Source organism: Acanthochromis polyacanthus, chromosome 3 (assembly GCF_021347895.1).
Source record: "Acanthochromis polyacanthus isolate Apoly-LR-REF ecotype Palm Island chromosome 3, KAUST_Apoly_ChrSc, whole genome shotgun sequence".
In the NCBI taxonomy this organism is placed as follows: domain Eukaryota; kingdom Metazoa; phylum Chordata; class Actinopteri; family Pomacentridae; genus Acanthochromis; species Acanthochromis polyacanthus.
Window position 1 is genome coordinate 10,969,454 of NC_067115.1, and position 19,355 is coordinate 10,988,808.

The following is a 19,355-nucleotide window of genomic DNA, read 5'->3' on the forward strand; positions in this document are numbered from 1 at the left end:
TTTTGTCATATTTTTGTCATAGAATGTTGTCTAGATTTTTTTCATAGAACAATGCTAGCTTCAGCATAAAAGAAAGAAAAACATTCATGCAGTATTTGACAGTCACCGCTGTCACTTCCTGTTTATGACATTACAGTTATTGAGACATTTTAGCAAACTACTACAAGTGAGAGCAGCCATGAACATTTGTAAATATATGCTGATGCTGTCACATGCTTGTCACAAATAAATGTCCTAGTGGATTTCTTCCCTACACTCTTCCCCACACATGCTTGTTGTGGTTTGATTTTGTGGGAGGCAGCAAAGTTTATTTCTCACTAATTTTGCAATGAAGTATGTGCAAGTGCCTCAGGACAGTCCAGATATACAAAGTCACAGAAAGGGCGAATAATAACTTCGAAAAGTCATTAGAGGCTTCAAGTGGGATATTCCTGACCCCTCATGCACTTAGTGGGAAAGTTTCTCTAAGTTGGTATGTGAGGGTGGAGAATGTGTTTCATATTGCCGGCGGCCACACAGCAGGTATAAGTATTCATACATTATGTCGTCACTGAGTTTCATACTAACATTTAACATTTTGCTGGACTTTTGCTGCCTCTGTTTTCAGGTTTTAGACAATCTAGCCTATGAGAAGAGATCACAGGACTTTTAACCTGTCAGATGTGACAGGATAAATAGCACAGTGAGAGTACGAGTTGGTGGTGCACCAGTTTCATGGAAGACTTCCACTCCGTAGATTTTGGCTTGAATCTTAGGTGAAGCCACAAATGATGGTAAGCTCTAATCATGAAGTGTGTACTCATAAGATAGCAGCTTTACCTGTTTTAAAATTATTTTTAATCCAGGCAGACATATCTTTATGCAATCCATTCATATTCATTATGTTTAAGTAGCCTTTCTTCTGTACATAAATGAAAGCTACCAGCGTAGTGCCTGTATTAACCACCCTCAGCTTGCAGCTGGTTCAGAGAGAAAAACACAGTTCAAAATTGATTGACTGCCCTCTTCTTCATATTATTCAACCAGTTTCTTTACTTAGAGTTTAGACACCAGAATGTGTGGTACAATGTCAGTGCTGATTTTGTATACAAAGTTCATGTCATGGGTCATTTTGACCTGGAGAGTTTTATTGATTGATTTCATTTAAAGTGTTGCCTCTGGGTTGGTGTTGATAGGTTACACACCAGGGATGGAAGATGATACTGATGAGTCAAGTGTGTGGAGGGCCAGAATCGGGTCAAATTCGTATTCAAGTAAAGGGACATAAAAGCCCAGTATTCTCTTGTGGGAAGACTTTGATCAATACACCCACTGGTCAATCGCTGATGCTCTGGAAATGCAGCAAATTCAGAGGAAACTGTGTGGCAGGTGCAGTATAGTTTAACCAGGTGAGTGTGTCTGTGGTTGTGTGAGAAAAAAAAATCTCAGCAATGAGTTCCAGTGGATTCTACAGGTATAGCAACATTTCTGTTTAGATTCATAGTAAAAGGTGTTTCGGAGGCAGATGGAAGATGTGACCGTTTCTCTGCAGCATTAGTGCTTCACAGCTGTAATGTCACACATTTGACACAAATGTAAAAAGAAAAAATAGACATTCACAAGGCATAAAAAAGCCACAGACAGACATAAAAAGATGATCATAATGAATCACCATCACCATAACAAGGATGACGCACACTGCTAGCTTTCAGGGTAATGTGTAATCAGAATGGATCCTGGGCATGAAAGCTTTGCCACCAAAATTCATGACATGACATCCACATTTGAGCTCTTCATATCCCAACCCACAGAGAAAATTATACTGGGCATAACCAGTGTGGCTACCTGCCAACCTGCCAAAGCGTGTTTGCAGGTCGAGCTGATGTCAGGCAGGGAGGGGGGCTATACAAAACACTCTCTGGTGAAACATTTTCCAGAGAAGACAAGAAACGTTTTGCTTTCCAGCATAAGCTTCTACTGTGCAAAATTTTCCAACTGGACTACCCAGACCAAAATAAAATTCACAGATGGAAACTTAGAAATGCAAAAGATTTCCCGTAGAGAACAGAATACCAACACCACATGGGAAACAACAAATCTTTAAAGCGAAGTCAAAACCTTTCTTATTTATTTATTTTTTTAAACTGGTTGTCTGGTAGGGGGTCTACTGTCTGCTGGGAATGACACAATGCTTGCCAGGCACAGTCAGTATTTGCACAAACTACACCATTTTGCGGTATGCTTCCATTGCTGAAGAATGCATCCTGTCTGCTAGGCTGGCTGCAGGCAGTGGCCAGTGAAAAATATTGGAGCCAGAAGTTGGTTTTCCCCCCTAGGGCTAAAATGTTATATTTTGGTGAAACAGAAGGCATATGTGGGAACATGAATGTACCTTTGAAGAGAGAACAGACTGAAATAAAATAAAAACACATATGGTGATGTAACAGATGGCTTATATTGTCACTTAAATTATTTTGTTTTACAAGACTTTGCAAAAAACAATTGTGTCAAAGTGAAAACTGTTTTTTTTGTTTTTTTTTTTACAAAATAATGACAATTAATTCAAAATATGTAATGAAAAATAAGTAACTGCATATTCGCCAGCTTCTAAGTGACTCATCTAATTCAACACAGGTGCAGGCAAACGGTGTCAGAGGGGCTCAGTAGTTTTCATTTGATTGGATGGAAAAGGAGCTTGTGGCTAGCATCAAATTTTAACTGAAGTCATTGCAGGGCATCATATATGTCATCTCAGGACAACACATTATCACTTTTGTAGCCACATTTGAAGGATTTCTTTTTCCCCCCTCACCACTGTTGCCAAGTTTGTTCAGTGGGAAAGTGTAAGATTTCTTTCTCTATTATTGTAAAGTCTTAATCTTATTATGTAAAGCTCCCTCTGATGACTTAAGTTATAATTTGGTGCGACACAATTGAAGCCTCGTGTAAGCTTAGGCAGGGAGAAAGACGTCCAGTCAAATGATAAACTATTGGACCCCTTCAATCACCCATTTTGCATTTTATATTTTTAATGAATTGACATTACTTTGTGGAGCTCTGTTTTTAATTTGACATGAAAGTCTTTTTTTGGGCAAATTCTTGCACAAAATGCCAAATTTAAATGACTATCAATGAATGCTGAAAACACTAAAAAGAGAAAACTTCAAAGAGGGATGAATACTTTTTATAGCTTGTCTATATACAGTAGGTACAGAAAGTATTCAGACCCCTTGAAATTTTTCAGTGTCATTGCAGCCATTTGCCAAAATCAAAAAAGTTCATTTTATTTCTCATTAATGTACACTCAGCACCCCATCTTGACAGAAAAAAAACAGAAATGTAGAATTTTTTTTGCAAATTTATTAAAAAGAAAAACTGAAATATCACATGGTCAGAAGTATTCAGACCCTTTGCAGCGACATTCATATTTAACTCACATGCTGTCCATTTCTTCTGATCCTCCTCGAGATGGTTCTGCTTCTTTATTGGAGTCCAGCTGTGTTTAATTAAACTGATTGGACTTGATTAGGAAAGGCACACACCTGTCTATATTTGTCCTTACAGCTCACAGTGCATGTCAGAGCAAATGAGAATCATGAGGTCGAAGGAACTGCCCAAGGAGCTCAGAGACAGAATTGTGGCAAGGCACAGATCTGGCCAAGGTTACAAAAGAATTTCCGCAGCACTCACGGTTCCTCAGAGCACAGTGGCCTCCATAATCCTCAAATGGAAGAAGTTTGGGACGACCACAACTCTTCCTAGACCTGGCCGTCCAGCCAAACTGAGCAATGGTGGGAAAAGAGCCTTGGTGAGAGAGGTAAAGAAGAACCCAAAGATCACTGTGGCTGAGCTCCAGAGATGCAGTCGGGAGATAGGAGAAAGTTCCACAAAGTCAACTATCACTGCAGCCCTCCACCAGTCGGGGCTTTATGGGAGAGTGACCCGACGGAAGCCTCTCCTCAGTGCAAGACACATGAAAGCCCGCATAGAGTTTGCCAAAAAACACATGAAGGACTCCCAGACTATGAGAAATAAGATTGTCTGGTCTGATGAGACCAAGATTGAACTTTTTGGTGTTAATTCTAAGCGGTATGTGTAAAGAAAACCAGGCACTGCTCATCACCTGCCCAATACAATCCCTACAGTGAAACATGGTGGTGGGAGCATCATGTTGTGGGGGTGTTTTTCAGCTGCAGGGACAGGACGACTGGTTGCAATTGAAAGAAGGATGAATGCGGACAAGTACAGAGAGATCCTGGAGGAAAACCTCTTCCAGAGTGCTCAGGACCTCAGACTGGGCCGAAGGTTCACCTTTCAACAGGACAATGACCCTAAGCACACAGCTAAAATAACAAAGGAGTGGCTTCAGAACAACTCTGTGACCGTTCTTGACTGGCCCAGCCAGAGCCCTGACCTAAACCCAATTGAGCATCTCTGGAGAGACCTCAAAATGGCTGTCCACCAACGTTCACCATCCAACCTGACAGAACTGGAGAGGATCTGCAAGGAAGAATGGCAGAGGATCCCCAAATCCAGGTGTGAAAACTTGTTGCATCATTCCCAAGAAGACTCATGGCTGTACGAGCTGAAAAGGGTGCTTCTACTCAATACTGAGCATTTCTGTTTTTTTCTGTCAAGATGGGGTGTTGAGTGTACATTAATGAGAAATAAAATGAACTTTTTTGATTTTGGCAAATGGCTGCAATGACAGAGTGAAAAATTTCAAGGGGTCTGAATACTTTCCGTACCCACTGTATAGCTTGTCTATATACACATATACATACAAACATATATATATATATATATATATATATATATAATGACAAGACTAATTTGCCAATATATTCAATTAGTTCAACAAATAACAATATCATTACTCAAACTGCGCTCTTTTAAAAACATCAGGCTCTGCTGTGGGGATTTTGTGATCTCAGAGACCATTTGTGTCATGCTTGCTCAGATCAGCAGAGTCACAGTCAAACTAAAAATGATGTCATACTTAAATAAATGGTCAAATATGTCAGTGTCTGGCACTAACACTGAATTTAGTTTTGTGAAAACAGGTGCTTTTAAAACTTACCAACTTTCTGAGGGGACGACAAAGAAGTGTACTACGCTGAATAAATGTGTGAGTTTGTGGAGATCACGAGTCTATTTTATTCCATATGAATTTGGGTCACCAGGAGTTCACAGGAGTTGCAAACCTTTTTATAAATGCCTTTCAGGGCTGCAGGAGTTTTGATATTCAGAACACAGGCTTTTCATGATGTGTTTCTCCAAAAAAGATGACAAAATTTATTTATTTTTTGTCAAAGATTATTTTTCATCTTGCTTAACATCAATCTTACATCCACTTTAAATTTGTTTGACGCGTTTTGCATCTTCAACCAAGGAGCGCTCAGTTTATTTTCCACAGCTGAAAAGATGCTCATCCTTTCCTCAGTAAAGAAATATAGTGTTGTCCTCCGTCATTGTGCGTTGATTTAGAGCAACAAACAGCCCATTGTAGAGTAATGCCTCCCTCCCTGTCTTCATTTGGCTTCTTCCAATCAATCTTTCTTTGTATTTGCCACTTGCCCCACCTGCCTCTCTACCTTCATTTTAGCTTTCTTGGACCTGTACAACCATAAATGATTGCTGCTTTATTATTTTTTTCTTGCACCACTCCCTCTTCCTTTTACTTGGTTCTGAACAAACAGACAATAAATCTGAAATGAACTCATGCTTTCCCTCTACCGTTTCTTCATTCTACCGTGTTTCCTAGCCCGCCTCTTGACTTTACTTTTAGTTGAACTGCACCTTTAAGACAATAAAGTCATGCCTCCAATTGTGTTTCCTCATATAGAATTGCTGCCGGCGGACTCTCTTCCTTTAATATCTGTCAGAGGGCCCCAGCAGCCCTCAGGTAGCCAGCAGCCAATATGAATGGAGACAGATACAGGGGCATGGTCTGAAATAGTCCACCGTGTATTACAGCCCGGAGAGGGGTACGCACCCACACCCACACACACACACACACACACACACATTGAAATACAAGATTCAAGCGAACACACACCGGCAAAGACAGACACAGGTATTAGAGCCCGAGGAGAAGCTTGTGCTCTCTCCAACCTCATTACATCCACAGGCCACAGGTGGATAGTGTTTCTTATGTCCACAGGGACAGGCCAGCCTACGAATGTGACACGATGTGTGTGTGCGCTAGAGAAGAAGCATGTATGTGAGAGCTTGGATTCCACATTACAGAGCTCATCTGTGCGTATATATGCTATCATCATTTCCAAAACTTGCAAGTTCTGGGAAATCTGGGAGAAGCTTGAAAATAGCCACTGTCAAGCCATCTCAGCACCTTGTTGACATTCTATATCTGACAGCTACATGTTGGCCTCAGCTATTTGATTCTCTCTTTCATTCCTTCCTCTCTCCTCACTCCACTTTTCCCCCTCTTCTCTTAGGTTTGCTTAAGCTGACTCAGGGTCACTTCAATTTAGGTTTTTGGCCCTGAGCATTCGAGAGCTACAGTGCTAAGGTAAATCAAGCCAGTGCTTCTGCTTCCACATAAGTGTGTGTGTGTGTGTGTGTGTGTGTGTGTGTGTGTGTGTGTGTGTGTGTGTGTGTGTGTGTGTGTGCGCGTGCCTGTGTTTGTGCATGTGGCTGATATTTATTAGGTTATATTTGACCCGGTGGTCAGCGGCCAAATAGAAGTCAAAAAGTCAAATGCTCTTTGTTTGAGCTGTGAGAGAGAATATATGAGTGTAGGAGAAACAGACAGTATGGACAGACTAAGAGAGACAGAAAAAGTGTGTGTCTATGTGTGTGTGTGTGTGTGTGTGAGGTTCTATCTCAAACCAACTCAGCCTCTTGCTACTTGATTAAGTGCCCACTTAGCTTGTACTTTGAAAAGTGGACACTTGTGCAGCTGTCACAAGAATCGAGACAAGGTGCGCTCGAATCTCCATTTTGGCGACTTTCCAAATTTGCCACGGTTGCTAAACAGCAGTGCACAACTGGTGTTGCTAGGTTACACTGTTAAGGCAATAGTTGATGGCTTTGTCTCTTGAGTACCATTTACGGGCTCGGCAACTTGCAATTGAGATAAACATTGTGTTTCGCACCTGGCAACAAAGTTTTAAGATAAGCAAAGCGATTGGTTTGAGACCAAACCAGAAAGAAAGAGAGGGAGAGAGAGAGAGAGAGAGAGAGGGAGAGAAAGGACTACAGGGGGGAAAAGCAGACTGCAAATAATTTAAGATGTTTTTTGCTTGTTTCCTCTTTCTTGACTACAATTCGCTTCAGTGAAGAAAAATCCTTCACCCCTCCCCTCCTACAAAACAAGACCATCAACGTCTCCCTCTCTTTCTTTCCCCTTTAACACTGATATGGTTCTCTGGCTCCCAATCAAGTGCTCACTTCATTAGCCCTCTTCTCTTCCCTTCTCATTGGCCCTTGGAAAGGAAGGGCAAAGACACACATAGGCTGACAGACTTGTTCGCTGGCGTCCAATCGCCCGGTCAACCCCCCAAATACGCACTGGCGCTCACACACAGGCATGCACACACCGAGCGGCTCTGACTTTAAATAATGAGAGAGCTGTCACATCAGATCAGCGTCTGCACCGCGGCATGGCCTGGTGGTCAGCAGGACAGACGGGAGTAACCGCTGGCGGCTGACACCCTCTGGACACATGGGGGAAGTAAGAGGGAGAGGAGATGGGAGGAGGAGAGGAGGCGGGGTTGAGTCGGGGGAGAGAGAGATGGAGATGGACAGAGCTGCGGTCGGCCGTCTCCCTCAGCATCCAAAGCCTGGAGGGATAAATGGAGTGGGGAGGAGGAGGAGGAGGAGGAGGAGGAGTGGTGGAGAGAAGGGAGAGAACTGAGGTGTAAGAGGAGAAGGGAAGACGGGAGGAGGAAGAAATCGAACAGAGGGGTGAGAAACAGGGAGGAGAAGGAGACGAGAAAATAAGAGAGGAGGATACGAGGAAAGAAGGGGGAGAGGAGAAGATAAGAAAGACAGCAAGAGGAAGGAGGACAGAAAAAGAGAAAAAAAGTAATGGAGAAGGAAATTAAAGGAGAAAACAAGAGAACATGAAACAAGAGCAAAGAGGGAGAAGAGAGAATTAGAAAGAAGCAAGAAGAGGGAAAGGAGAAAAAAATAAGAGTTTTGAATTGCATAGAAGGTGTGAAACTAGAGGAAATGGAATGAGAGAAGAAACAGGAGATAAAAGTGGAAGAATGACAAGAAAGGGAAAGGAAATGATGTGAGGGTAGAGAAGAGTGGAAAGAGACAAAAAACAGGTGGAATGAAAATGAAATGGAGGGGAAATTAAAGGACAAAGGAAGAGAACATGGAACGAGAGCTGAGAAAATAAGAAGAGAGGGGGAAATAAAGGGAAAGCAGGAGCTTAGAAAAGCAGAGGAAAGAAAAATAAGAAAACTGAGAATGAAAGTAGAAGAGAAGGAAAATAAGAAAGGAAAGAAGGGAAAAGAAGTGGGATGAAAAGCAAGGAAGGGAAATTAGAGGAGAAAAGAAGAGAATGTGAAATGTGAGTAAGAGCGAGAGGAGAATAAGGAAGAGAAACAGAAAGAGAGAAGACAAAAAAAGACGTTAAAACAGGAGATTAGAAGCAAGAGGAAATGAAAGGAGAGAGGAAACATTAAATGGATGGGAAAGCATGAAGAAGAAAGGGAAACAGCAAAGGAAAAAAGCAAAGAAAATGAGAAGAAAGGCAATAGAAGCAAATGAGAGAGAAGACAAGAGGCATGAAAAAGAAGAGAACATGACATGAGAGTAGAGAGAAAGGAGATGAGAGAATCAGAAAGATGATAAGAGGGAAAGTAAAAAAAAACTGTTTAGAACAGCAGAGGAGATGAAATACAAGAGGAAAAGAAAGGAGAGAAGAAACAACAGGAGATGGAAGGGAAATGAAGGAGAAAAGAAAACAGGAGAACAAGAAGAAAGTAGAGAAAATGAGGATGAGTCAAGATGAAACAAAATGAAAGAAAAGGGATGAAAAATGACAACAAAAGGAAGGAAAACAAGATGGAGTGGAAGGAAAGATGAGGAGTGAAAGAGTAACAAAAAGAGAAAAGAAAAAAACAAGAGGATACTGGGAGGGAGAAGAGACAAAAAAGTAAGGAGCAGATAACAGAAGAGGTGAGGGGAGGCAAATGGAGGAAGCTGCTGGTAAAAGCTAATTCCACCCAAATAATGGTGTGAAGCAATGCCCTCGAGACAATGGAGGCAGAAGAGATAGAGGAGAGGAACACAGAGGATTGAAAATGTGGCTGTTTGTCCGGTAGAGGTCAGAAATCATTAGTGTCAGTGCAGTCTACTGAGGCCTCAACTTCCTCTATCTCCTTCTCTCTCCCATTGCGTTTTTTTGTCTATTTCTGCTTTTTTTGTGCTTACAATAAAGAATGACAAGACAATAAGTAGGTCAATTAAAAATACTGACTTCAATTAAATCTCCTGGATTGGCAATAATAATCTCTGATGATCCACTTACAGACGGTGCCATCTGCTTTGGCCTATACAAACTTTTAAATGAAGTATCATGAGGCTCTGCTTGCATTTCTAATACCCGAGTAAATGCATTCTCTATATTCCTTAACTGACTTGAAGAATGCCTGCAGAGCAGAGATTTGTATACACCCCACTTCTCTCCTTGTCCCTAGCGTAACCCTTTTCCCACACAGCCTCCAGTTCAGCCCCCCCCCCCCCCCTCCCTCCAGCCCTCACCCCCACCTAGCTAAACCCATCATCTTTATTCAATATGGCCCCTGGTAAGCATTTTAAGTCGGCTTAGCTTGTCAGAAAACTTCCATTTTTTGGAGTGCTGACTCTCTCTCCCTCTCTCTCTCTTTATCCGATGCCCACCCCCACATTACACACAAACCGACAGATACGCCCAAACAAACACGGGGAAATGCTAGCTTAATGCTTAGCTGCATGAAGAACATATGAATAACTAGGGTAATATTCAGCCATGTCACTTTGTAAGGCAAATCAATCTCCATAAATTCAACAGAGAGATAGGAATTACCTTATACCTTCCTTAACTACAACACAGACACGCATTCATACTTCACCTCAACACGCACACACATGCAGGTACATCTATCCCTGCAACCCCAGGGGGCTGTGAGATGGTGCCAATAATGGAAATGGAGGACACCGTTTTCTCCAATAAAATCACAAATAAGCATATTCCCCTGACAGTCTGGATGGGCTCTGAGAGAGATGTTCTATAATATTACTATGACTGTGTGCACGTGTGTGCGCGTGCATCACCGCGTGTATGTGGCCACAAATACGTTTCGGCTTATGGATGGATGGGGGATCTCCAAGGTGATTTGTTTGCTTGGATTAAATGTCAGTTTTGGAAATGTGTTGTTATACCTGAACTCCTGAGAGAGAGAGAGGGGGGATTGGGGGTGGTGGAAAGTGCAAGCGAGACAGACACCTGAAGTGTATTCGTGTGTGTGACTTCGGTGATAACAAGTAATCAAAATAGCTATAGTGCTGCGTTGTGGGTGTGTACACTGCACACTGTATGTTTGTGTGACTGAATCTGCTGACTCTACGGCGCTATACACTGAGTAGCTTGATGTAATGATTAGACTTTTTGGATGCTATAAACAGTAGTTGTGTACTGGCATCTATAGTGAGGATAAAAGAAGTTTGAATATTTGTTGGGAGTCCAGAATTTGTCACATTGCCAAGGTGTACTGGCTGAGCTCCATGCTTGGTCCCTATAACCACTGAAACAGTCAGGAGCTGTTAAAATGACAGACAACAACTGTGTTCTTAAGAAAAAAGTTTCATCATTGCTTTCCAAGAAGGAGCAGACACCAGGTGAGATCATGTATTGACTCTCAGGGGATGTTCATATTTCATGCTCAGGAAGAACCAGTGGGTGTTTCCACTGTATGCAAATGCCACAACTATCCATCATTTCCAACATGTCAGTTTTACTATTAAGGTAACAAGGATTGTGTCTGGCCCTCAGGTTGTAAAGGTGATGTTGAACGAAAAAAAAAAACGCTATAGTCCTCCTGGTCCTCTTAAGTGAAGATAAGACACAATTGCACCATAATTTGACCGCAGGAAAACACTTTATTTGAGTCTCGAAATACCATACAGCCTACACTGATCTGCCAAAAGATTACAACTATTGATGACAAGTTTGGTGAGTAACATCATTGATCTTCTCGTACAATGGAATGCCCCTGTCCTGGCATTTATGAAGATGACACTGTCACAGGTCACATACGCTTGTGTATAGCAAAAGCACACCTTGAAAATGGTGGTTTCTGCCAGCAGCATCTCAAACAACTTCTCAGGAATGATTCAAGGAACCAGAAGCTGGAGACGTTGACCCAAATTCCAAAATCCCTCGATCCAAATTCAATCGAGCATCTACAGGAGGTCCTGGGACAAGCCTGACACATAGAAATCCCATCCCATGAATTACCGGAACCAAAGGATCTGCTGCCAAAGTTTGCAATTTTAGACAACATAAGTATGTAAGTCCTGTTTCCATGTTTCAATGACTCAGAGTTGTTTTGGTCCCAAGGGTTGGGCAACTGATTTTAATGTTGTGGCTGTTTGGTTTACCATATAAGGGCCCCACAGACAGCACTTGTGAATCGTGACACCCTTTCGTGAGGGTGGCAGGGTAGATACAAATGGATACAATTGTTACAGAGGTGAATGAAAACTCTTCTTCTCATGATGAACTGGGTGCAGTCTGAAGTTTTTGCTCACTATGGAGAACTGGAGTTTTTTTGTGCACTAAAAGTTAAAAGTGAAACAATTTCAACTCACAGAGACAGCTAAACTCAAAGAGCTCACTGCACTTATCAAAGGATTCCTTGCCGTTCTCTGGCAACTGCCTCTGAAAGGCTTTGTTCTTGATTTTCTCACTTCAAATGTCAGCAAGCTCTACATATGTTTCAAGCTACACTTGATATGAATTTTGTTTGATAGCTGTTTTGATATTACATTATAATTCAAGACTGTTGCAGTGTGGTTTAGAGAGCACTGAAATATGACTTAGTTACTTTAATATTTAAGTTGCACATTTAACATAGTATCTTAATTACTTATTAAAGAGAATATCAGTCAAAAAATTTGGTTTCCTCTACTTATGCAAAGGTTTTTTTCATTGTTTCTAATATTTTCTACATTGTACAACAAAACTGAAGACATCAAGTCTATGAAGCAACAAATTTGAATTCATGCATTGATTAAAAAGTGTCAGCAAAGTAAAATATGTTCGATTCCTAAAATAAGCCATATTTTGCTTTGACAATAGTGTTGGTCTCTTGGCATTATCTTGTTCAGCTTCATGAAGTCAGCGCCTGGAATACATTTTCAGCAGTTTTGAAGGAGTTCCCACATATGCTAAGCACTTTCTGGCTGCTTTTCCATTCACTCCTCTGTTCAAGTTCTTCCAATTCATAGAGATTATATTTAAGCTGGGTGATTGTGGAGGTCAGGTCATCTGATGCAACAGTCCATAATTCTGATTCTTGGTAAAACCAGATTGTATGCCATTGCAGTAAGTTGTGGTAGCCATGTTGGTGATGTGTTGCCTTCAATTCCAAATGAAGTGCCAATAGTCGTACCATCAAAGCCCCCCCACACGCTATTACAAAGGGACCCACATGTGCAGATACCATTCATTTAACTTCATGTCTCACAAAAGCACACCAGTTGGAATCAAAACTTGTAAAATCCAGATTTCCAATGGTCTACTGTTATTTTCTTGTGGCTCATGAACAAAAAAGATCTTTTTTCTTTTCATTTGTTTCTACCACGAATGGTTTCTTTGCTGCACTTTGACATGAAAGTCTGATTCAGTCTCTTCCCAGCAGTTGATTCTGAGATGTGTCTGCTGCTTGAAATTAAGGAAGCACTGATTTGAACTCTAATCAGAGGTGTCCTCAAGTGACGATTTATAATTAGGGTAATTCTAATAAACTTCTTCTCTGCAACCGATGAAACTCCTGGTTTGTCTGTCTTGGGGCAGACCTCATTGAAAACAGTTTTATCAGAGTGTTTAATGCGTTTTGTGGCTGCAAAACGTCCATCCAAATTCTTGGATAGATAGATAGACTACTACAGTGTTTGAATGAGGCTTTATACTTGCATGGCTTTGGCATCACACATTTGATCACTTCAGAGAGGCCAAGAAGAGAAGAAAGTCTACCAGTAAACTTTTCACAAAGCTCACCTGGTAGCTGAAAACAACTCCAGGTGACTACCTCAAGAAGCTGGTGAACATACCTTACCGATAACAAGGCTTCATATCTAAAAGAAGTGTCATTGCTGTGAGAGTTCAGATGATACACTACCAGTCAAAAGTTTGGACACACCTTCTGATTCAGTGTTTTTTTTTCTTTATTTTTACTGCTGTCTACATTGTAGATACATACTGAAGAGATTAAAACTATGAAGCAAGATACATGGAATTATGTAGCAAACAAAAATATTGTGAATATTCTTCAGAATAGCCACCCTTTGCTTTGACTGACAGACCGCAGAGTGAAGGCAAAACGGCCAAAAAGTGTTCAGCATCTCTGGGAACTCCTTCAAGACAGTTGAAAAACCATTTCAGGTGGCTACCTCATGAAGCTCACGGAGAGAATGCCAAGAGTGTGCAAAGCAGTAATCAAAGCAAATGGTGGCTATTTTGAAGAACCAAAAATATAAAGCATGTTTTGACTTATTTCACACTTTTTTTGTTTTCTGCATAATTCGTATGTTCATTCATAGTTATGATGCCTTCAGTGAGACTCTACAAATAGTCCTGAAAATAAAGAAAAAACATTAAATGAGAAGGTGTGTCCCAACTTTTGACTGGTAGTGTATGTGTTGACAAAAACTACTTTCTCTCATTACTGCAAACCAGAGAATCAATTCCAAGCTATTATTTCAAAATTACAGTTTATGATGAATACATGGCCTTGAACTTTCCAGATTCATTAATGATAATCTCAGCTACTACTGCCAAATGAGCTTTATATTATCATGTCCCAACTGGGATTTCACCAGAAATATCATAGTCACATTCTCTAACATCCCAATTACGGCTGCATGCCCTAAACTCTCTTCAGCTGCAACGTTCTGGCTACAGTATGTTGCTTCGATGCACTCAGTAATTGACCCGCCACTGTTTGACTGACTGACTATATTCAGGAACAGCACAACCACGATTGTAAAACACTGTAAAAAGCACACTGTAGAGTAAAGTAAAGTCCTATTTCTCCTGTACCATTTGTGTTTGCAATAATGCCAATTCACAGACTCACAGTATTATAAAAATTTCATAATTGTGACTTTGGTTCTGACACTACACATTTTTACGGCACCACTCAAGCATAACACCCACATTCAAAGCAAAACATGCAGTTCTTTTTTTCTGAATAGTGATATATTTCAACCACATCTAATATTACATCTTGTCCAATGCTGTGAACTGTATTAAGGTTGGAAGTAAGAAAGTCCTGAGTGAACGGTCACAGTAGGGCACTGAGGCCAATTACAGTATATCTCAAGTTATTGCATTAGAGATAGCATAATATGTTTTGGAACATTATACGTAAAATGCACCAGTTCTGACCAGAGGACATTAAGCCTCACAGAAGTCTCTGTCATTGTGCCCTTAGCTTGATAAGCTTGCACAATGCTCTCTGCTTGCCAATTGACTGAAGTCCAGCATTATCACTACAGTAGTAAACAGTTTGAGGCTGCTTCTAGTGGAGCGGTGAGATAGTACAGCCAATCTATAACACATAATCTGACATGCATGTATAGAATGAAGGTTTTATTGCCAATTTTTGGAGAATTTGGAGCAAGAGCTCCCCCTACTGTTTTGACACAGTGTTTTAGACAGTGCCCTACTGGACCTATAAATAATGTAAACCAACATAATAATAAGGAACAGTTTGGATGAAGAAATTTGTTTTTTTTTAATCAATGCAATGTATAGATTTTCAGTTGTAAAGCATATACATTAGGATGATTTTAAAAACATCAATGCACTTGATGCATGTATTATCTATACTGGATTGGGATTTGGTATTAGTGGGCACAAAACATTAAATGGCAAATCTCAAAACCTATTAGAGACATCCCTAGTTGAAAGCATAGATCCTTTATGGCAAAAGTTAGCCCCATCCCCATCAGAGGGGAAAGGAGGAGTGGGTAAAATGATCGGATAATTATTCTCAAAAAGTCTCACAACCAAGTAAGCTATTATTTAAATTACTTTTAGAAGTACTGCTTGTGTTTCCTAGAATTATTTAGAGGCTTAAGAAAAATCTCATTATTTTAGATCAATAAATTAACCTTGTTTACAGTCAGTTCAAAGCTTTCGCACAAGCACGAGTCTTGCTGAAACACACACATGCTACTAGAGTCATGGATTTATAAATCAATCAAAGTGAATCAATTTATCATTGAAGCGAAAAGGTGCTACATTAAAAAAGGCACTTTCACAAGCCAAACGCATAAAAAAGGGTTGAAAAAAAATTGCATGTTTGTGTTAACTAAAGATGAATTATAAATGAAGAAAAAAAGTTGATCTACAGGAGAGTAAATATTTAAAAGCAAAACAGAATGCCTGAGAGACTTATCTGCACTGTATTCCATTTTATTTTGAATTGTCACCTGCTGTCTGAATTTTGTGGTTTTTGTTTTTTAACTAACTAGGCTAACTAAACCACAAAAACACAATAAAACACAAACACTAATAACGCTGCATAGCTTCCTGTCCACTGCATGTGATTTTCTCGCATGTCAACGCGCCGCATCTGAAAATCGCATGGATGGCAGGTGGTCACTCGTGGGTCACAACATTGTCCCGTGACAGCGCTCGAGGAATATGTAAACATTAAGCAAAAAATACATCATTTGTATTTGTTTGTGTCACGTCAAATACAGCCATACCTTTTGAAACACAAAAAAAATATTTTTCCACAAATATTTCATGATAATATTTGAGGTTGTATAAAATTTTTTAAGGGCATCCGAAAACTTTTTCCACTACTGTATACACACACACACACAAGCACACTTACACATATATACAGTAAATACAGACTTTTCAACCATGAATTGATACAGAAAAGCCACAAATGCCCAAATTGGTGAAGGGAAATTCTGAACAACACAGGCAATGTCTAACCAAAATGTACACTGATGGACAAAAGTATCAAAATTATCTGTATAATTTGCAATAAAATTTTGGATGGGTGAAACAAATGAATCCTTTGGTGATCAGACTTTTGCTCCATGGCTATCATGTGGTTGACTGTCTCAGTTTTAGTTTCAACATATTGATTTTAAAAAACAAGGCAAGACAAACAGAAAGCAATGGTTGATCATTAAATGTAGTTATTTAAGATTCCCTAGATAAAAATTCTACTGCCCAATTCCCCAATTTTTCAGCAGTTTACGCCACTATCATGTCATGCACAGCTAATGATACTCATCAACCTGCTGTAGTTTGCTATTCAGCAGATGTGATCACGCACATGAAACAAACTAAATTCATCATACCCGTTATTCATCAGCATGTTGGCATTTTCAAAACATAAGCAACAAACAATGAGATGCTAAAGTCAGCACAGTCAGTTACAGAATGTACCATTCATAAGAATAGAACGGTGGCAGATATGATCTGAGGTTAATACAAAGTCACCTAAAGCAACACAAACACTGCCCATGGGATGAGAAGGGAAACAGCCTCTAGTCGCGCCTGGCACCTGTAGCCATGGAGCGCTGGCCTCAGGTGCTTCGACCTCCGCCTGATGAGTAGCACACACAAGAACCCATTAGGGAGACAGACAGACAGACAACAAACAGGCCAGAATAGGCAGAGCCAGAGTCACATCACAAAGACGGCTGTGCCATCCTGTCAGTGAGAGCTGGAACAGGCTCCTAACATGGCACGAAATATGAAGAAAGCAAATGGCAAAATGAATAAATGCACCCAGTCAAAGATGAAATGCCACCTGCCTGACAGCTGCGATGTTGTTTCACTCATTTATGTAAAATGCTGTTTAAGTGTGCGTAAGATCAGATGAACACAAACCTGTGACAAAATGACAAAGAACACCCAGAATTCTATAATGGCCTCCTTCTCCATTCTGGCTTGTTTTGACTCACCATTCGTTTTGTTCCTCATGCCCTGGTCCCTGATCTTCTTTCATCCACCTCTCCTATTGTCAGGCAGGCAGAGAGCTCACTATCTATCCTCTATTACCAGACAACAACCTTCAAATATTTATTTATTTTCCCTCCCAAATCACCAGCTTTCCTCGCGGCTGATTCTCTGTTTTCTCCCTTTTTGCTTTTATACACCCCTCTCCAATAGCAACTTTTTCTGTCCATCAAAAGTTTACCTTACCCGGCTCTACGAATCCATTTGAGCATCCAGGTTAGAGAGAAAAACAGCAACAACAGGTACTGTTGTTCAGCAATAGATTTTACCAGGAAATGATGTTCAAAATACAACAACATCCCTCTCTATATGTTTTCCTGCTTCTTGCTCAGTTGGACCCAAGACAGGAGAATGTATAGCCGTGAAAAAGGCACTTCAAAGCTGACTATGGAACTTTAATTGAACAGCAGTTTCTGTGGCAACGGGTGACTTCAGTTAATGCAATAAAATGTAAAAGTCGCACAAAGAAAGAGCTGTCAAGGCAGCAAAACCCTTTCAGTCCTCTTTAGGATACAAATTTACTGTATATACCTGTATTAAAATGTGCATTTCAGCCAAAACAACAACAGCTGTAACCTGGAACACTCCACTTGCAGTATTTCAAAAACCCATGTATTTACTTTTTCTTGTGTGTGTGTGTGTGTGTGTGTGTGTGTGTGTGTGTGTGTGTGTGTGTGTGTGTGTGTGTGTGTGTGGTGGTGGTGGGGAGGTAGACAATATTACTGGATTTTATTATGGAAAAATTGGATTAATATACGCCAACCTGCCACACCATTGTAACCTCCTGCTTGATGTTGTGTAGAACCCCTTGTGTTGACTGTTTTTTCTCGCATCTCTTACAGATGGTCAGATTGAGGTCTGAGGGACTCAAAATCCAAGTCAACACCTTGATTTCTCTGTCATATTCTTCGAACCATTCTTGAACAAATTCTTCAGTGTGGCACGGAACATTTTCCAGCTGAAAGATGTCATTAAAGAGAAGTACAGCACATGGACTGCAAGAATACTTAGATGATACATGGCTAAGTAAAACAAGCTGTCTGGCAGTGCAAATTCAGTGTAAGTTTAATTCTTTGGACCAGATCACTTTTGTCAATTGCACCATAGTCCACCACTTTTGTTTCATTCTAATTACTGCATAAAAAAATATACCTTAGCACCTGCTATTTTGGATATACATTGGTCCAGTCTTCTGGCATATCACAGTGCTGACCTTGTTGGAGTCACTCAGATCCTTCCACTTGGCCAGTTTTCCTTCTTCCAACATATCAACTTCAGAAACTGTCTGCCGCCTCATATATCCACTCCCTTGGCAGGAAGCATGGTAATGTGATAATCAATGTTATTCACTTCCCCCTGTCAGTTGCTTCAATGTTGTAACTTACTGGTGTAGAGCGTATCGTGTAGTGTAAAGCAAATGTCATTGTAATTGACGGAGCCAGAGAAACAGATTTAGTCTCAAATTAATCTTTACAGTTGGCTAACATTAGCCACACTGAACTACTAGTTATAACAGATGGAGTAAAGCTATGCCAGCCAAACCCCTGAGTGGGTTACTCTGAGCACAGCTGTGTTTTATTTCTTATAAATTCATAATTGGAAGAGCGTTTTGTTCCGTCTTTCCAAAATTGCTAATCAGTGTAGCTAACTGATTAGTGTATTGGAAAATGCACTTAGTGAAGCTTATACCAACATTATGTTGTTTTAAGACAAGGAATAAAAAATAATATCCCCCCCAAAAAACCTGCATGTAACTGATAAGCTGTTTTCCCTCTGTTTTGTGTTTGCTCTTTTATTAACATTGCTCATTTGCTTGCTGGCAGTCCAATACAGTTTTGCGAATTTTGCCGAGTCAGCTCGAAACATTAGTACAGTCAGCAGCACAGGTATTGCTCAGATTATAGCTGACTGTTTTGTTTTTCCTTGCATTTTGCTGCATATTTGAACGGGGCTATTACTGTTTCTGCAAAAACAAAAGAAGAAAAGCACGGGCATACATGCACAGGCTTCTTTATTACTAATCAATATCGACTGAACATGATGACAGAAGTGTGAAATTGCAAACACAGCTTTGAAATCATTTCATTAGTCTGTTTCAGTCTGTGAAATCTGAGATGTCTGCTGATATAATTTATGAATCATC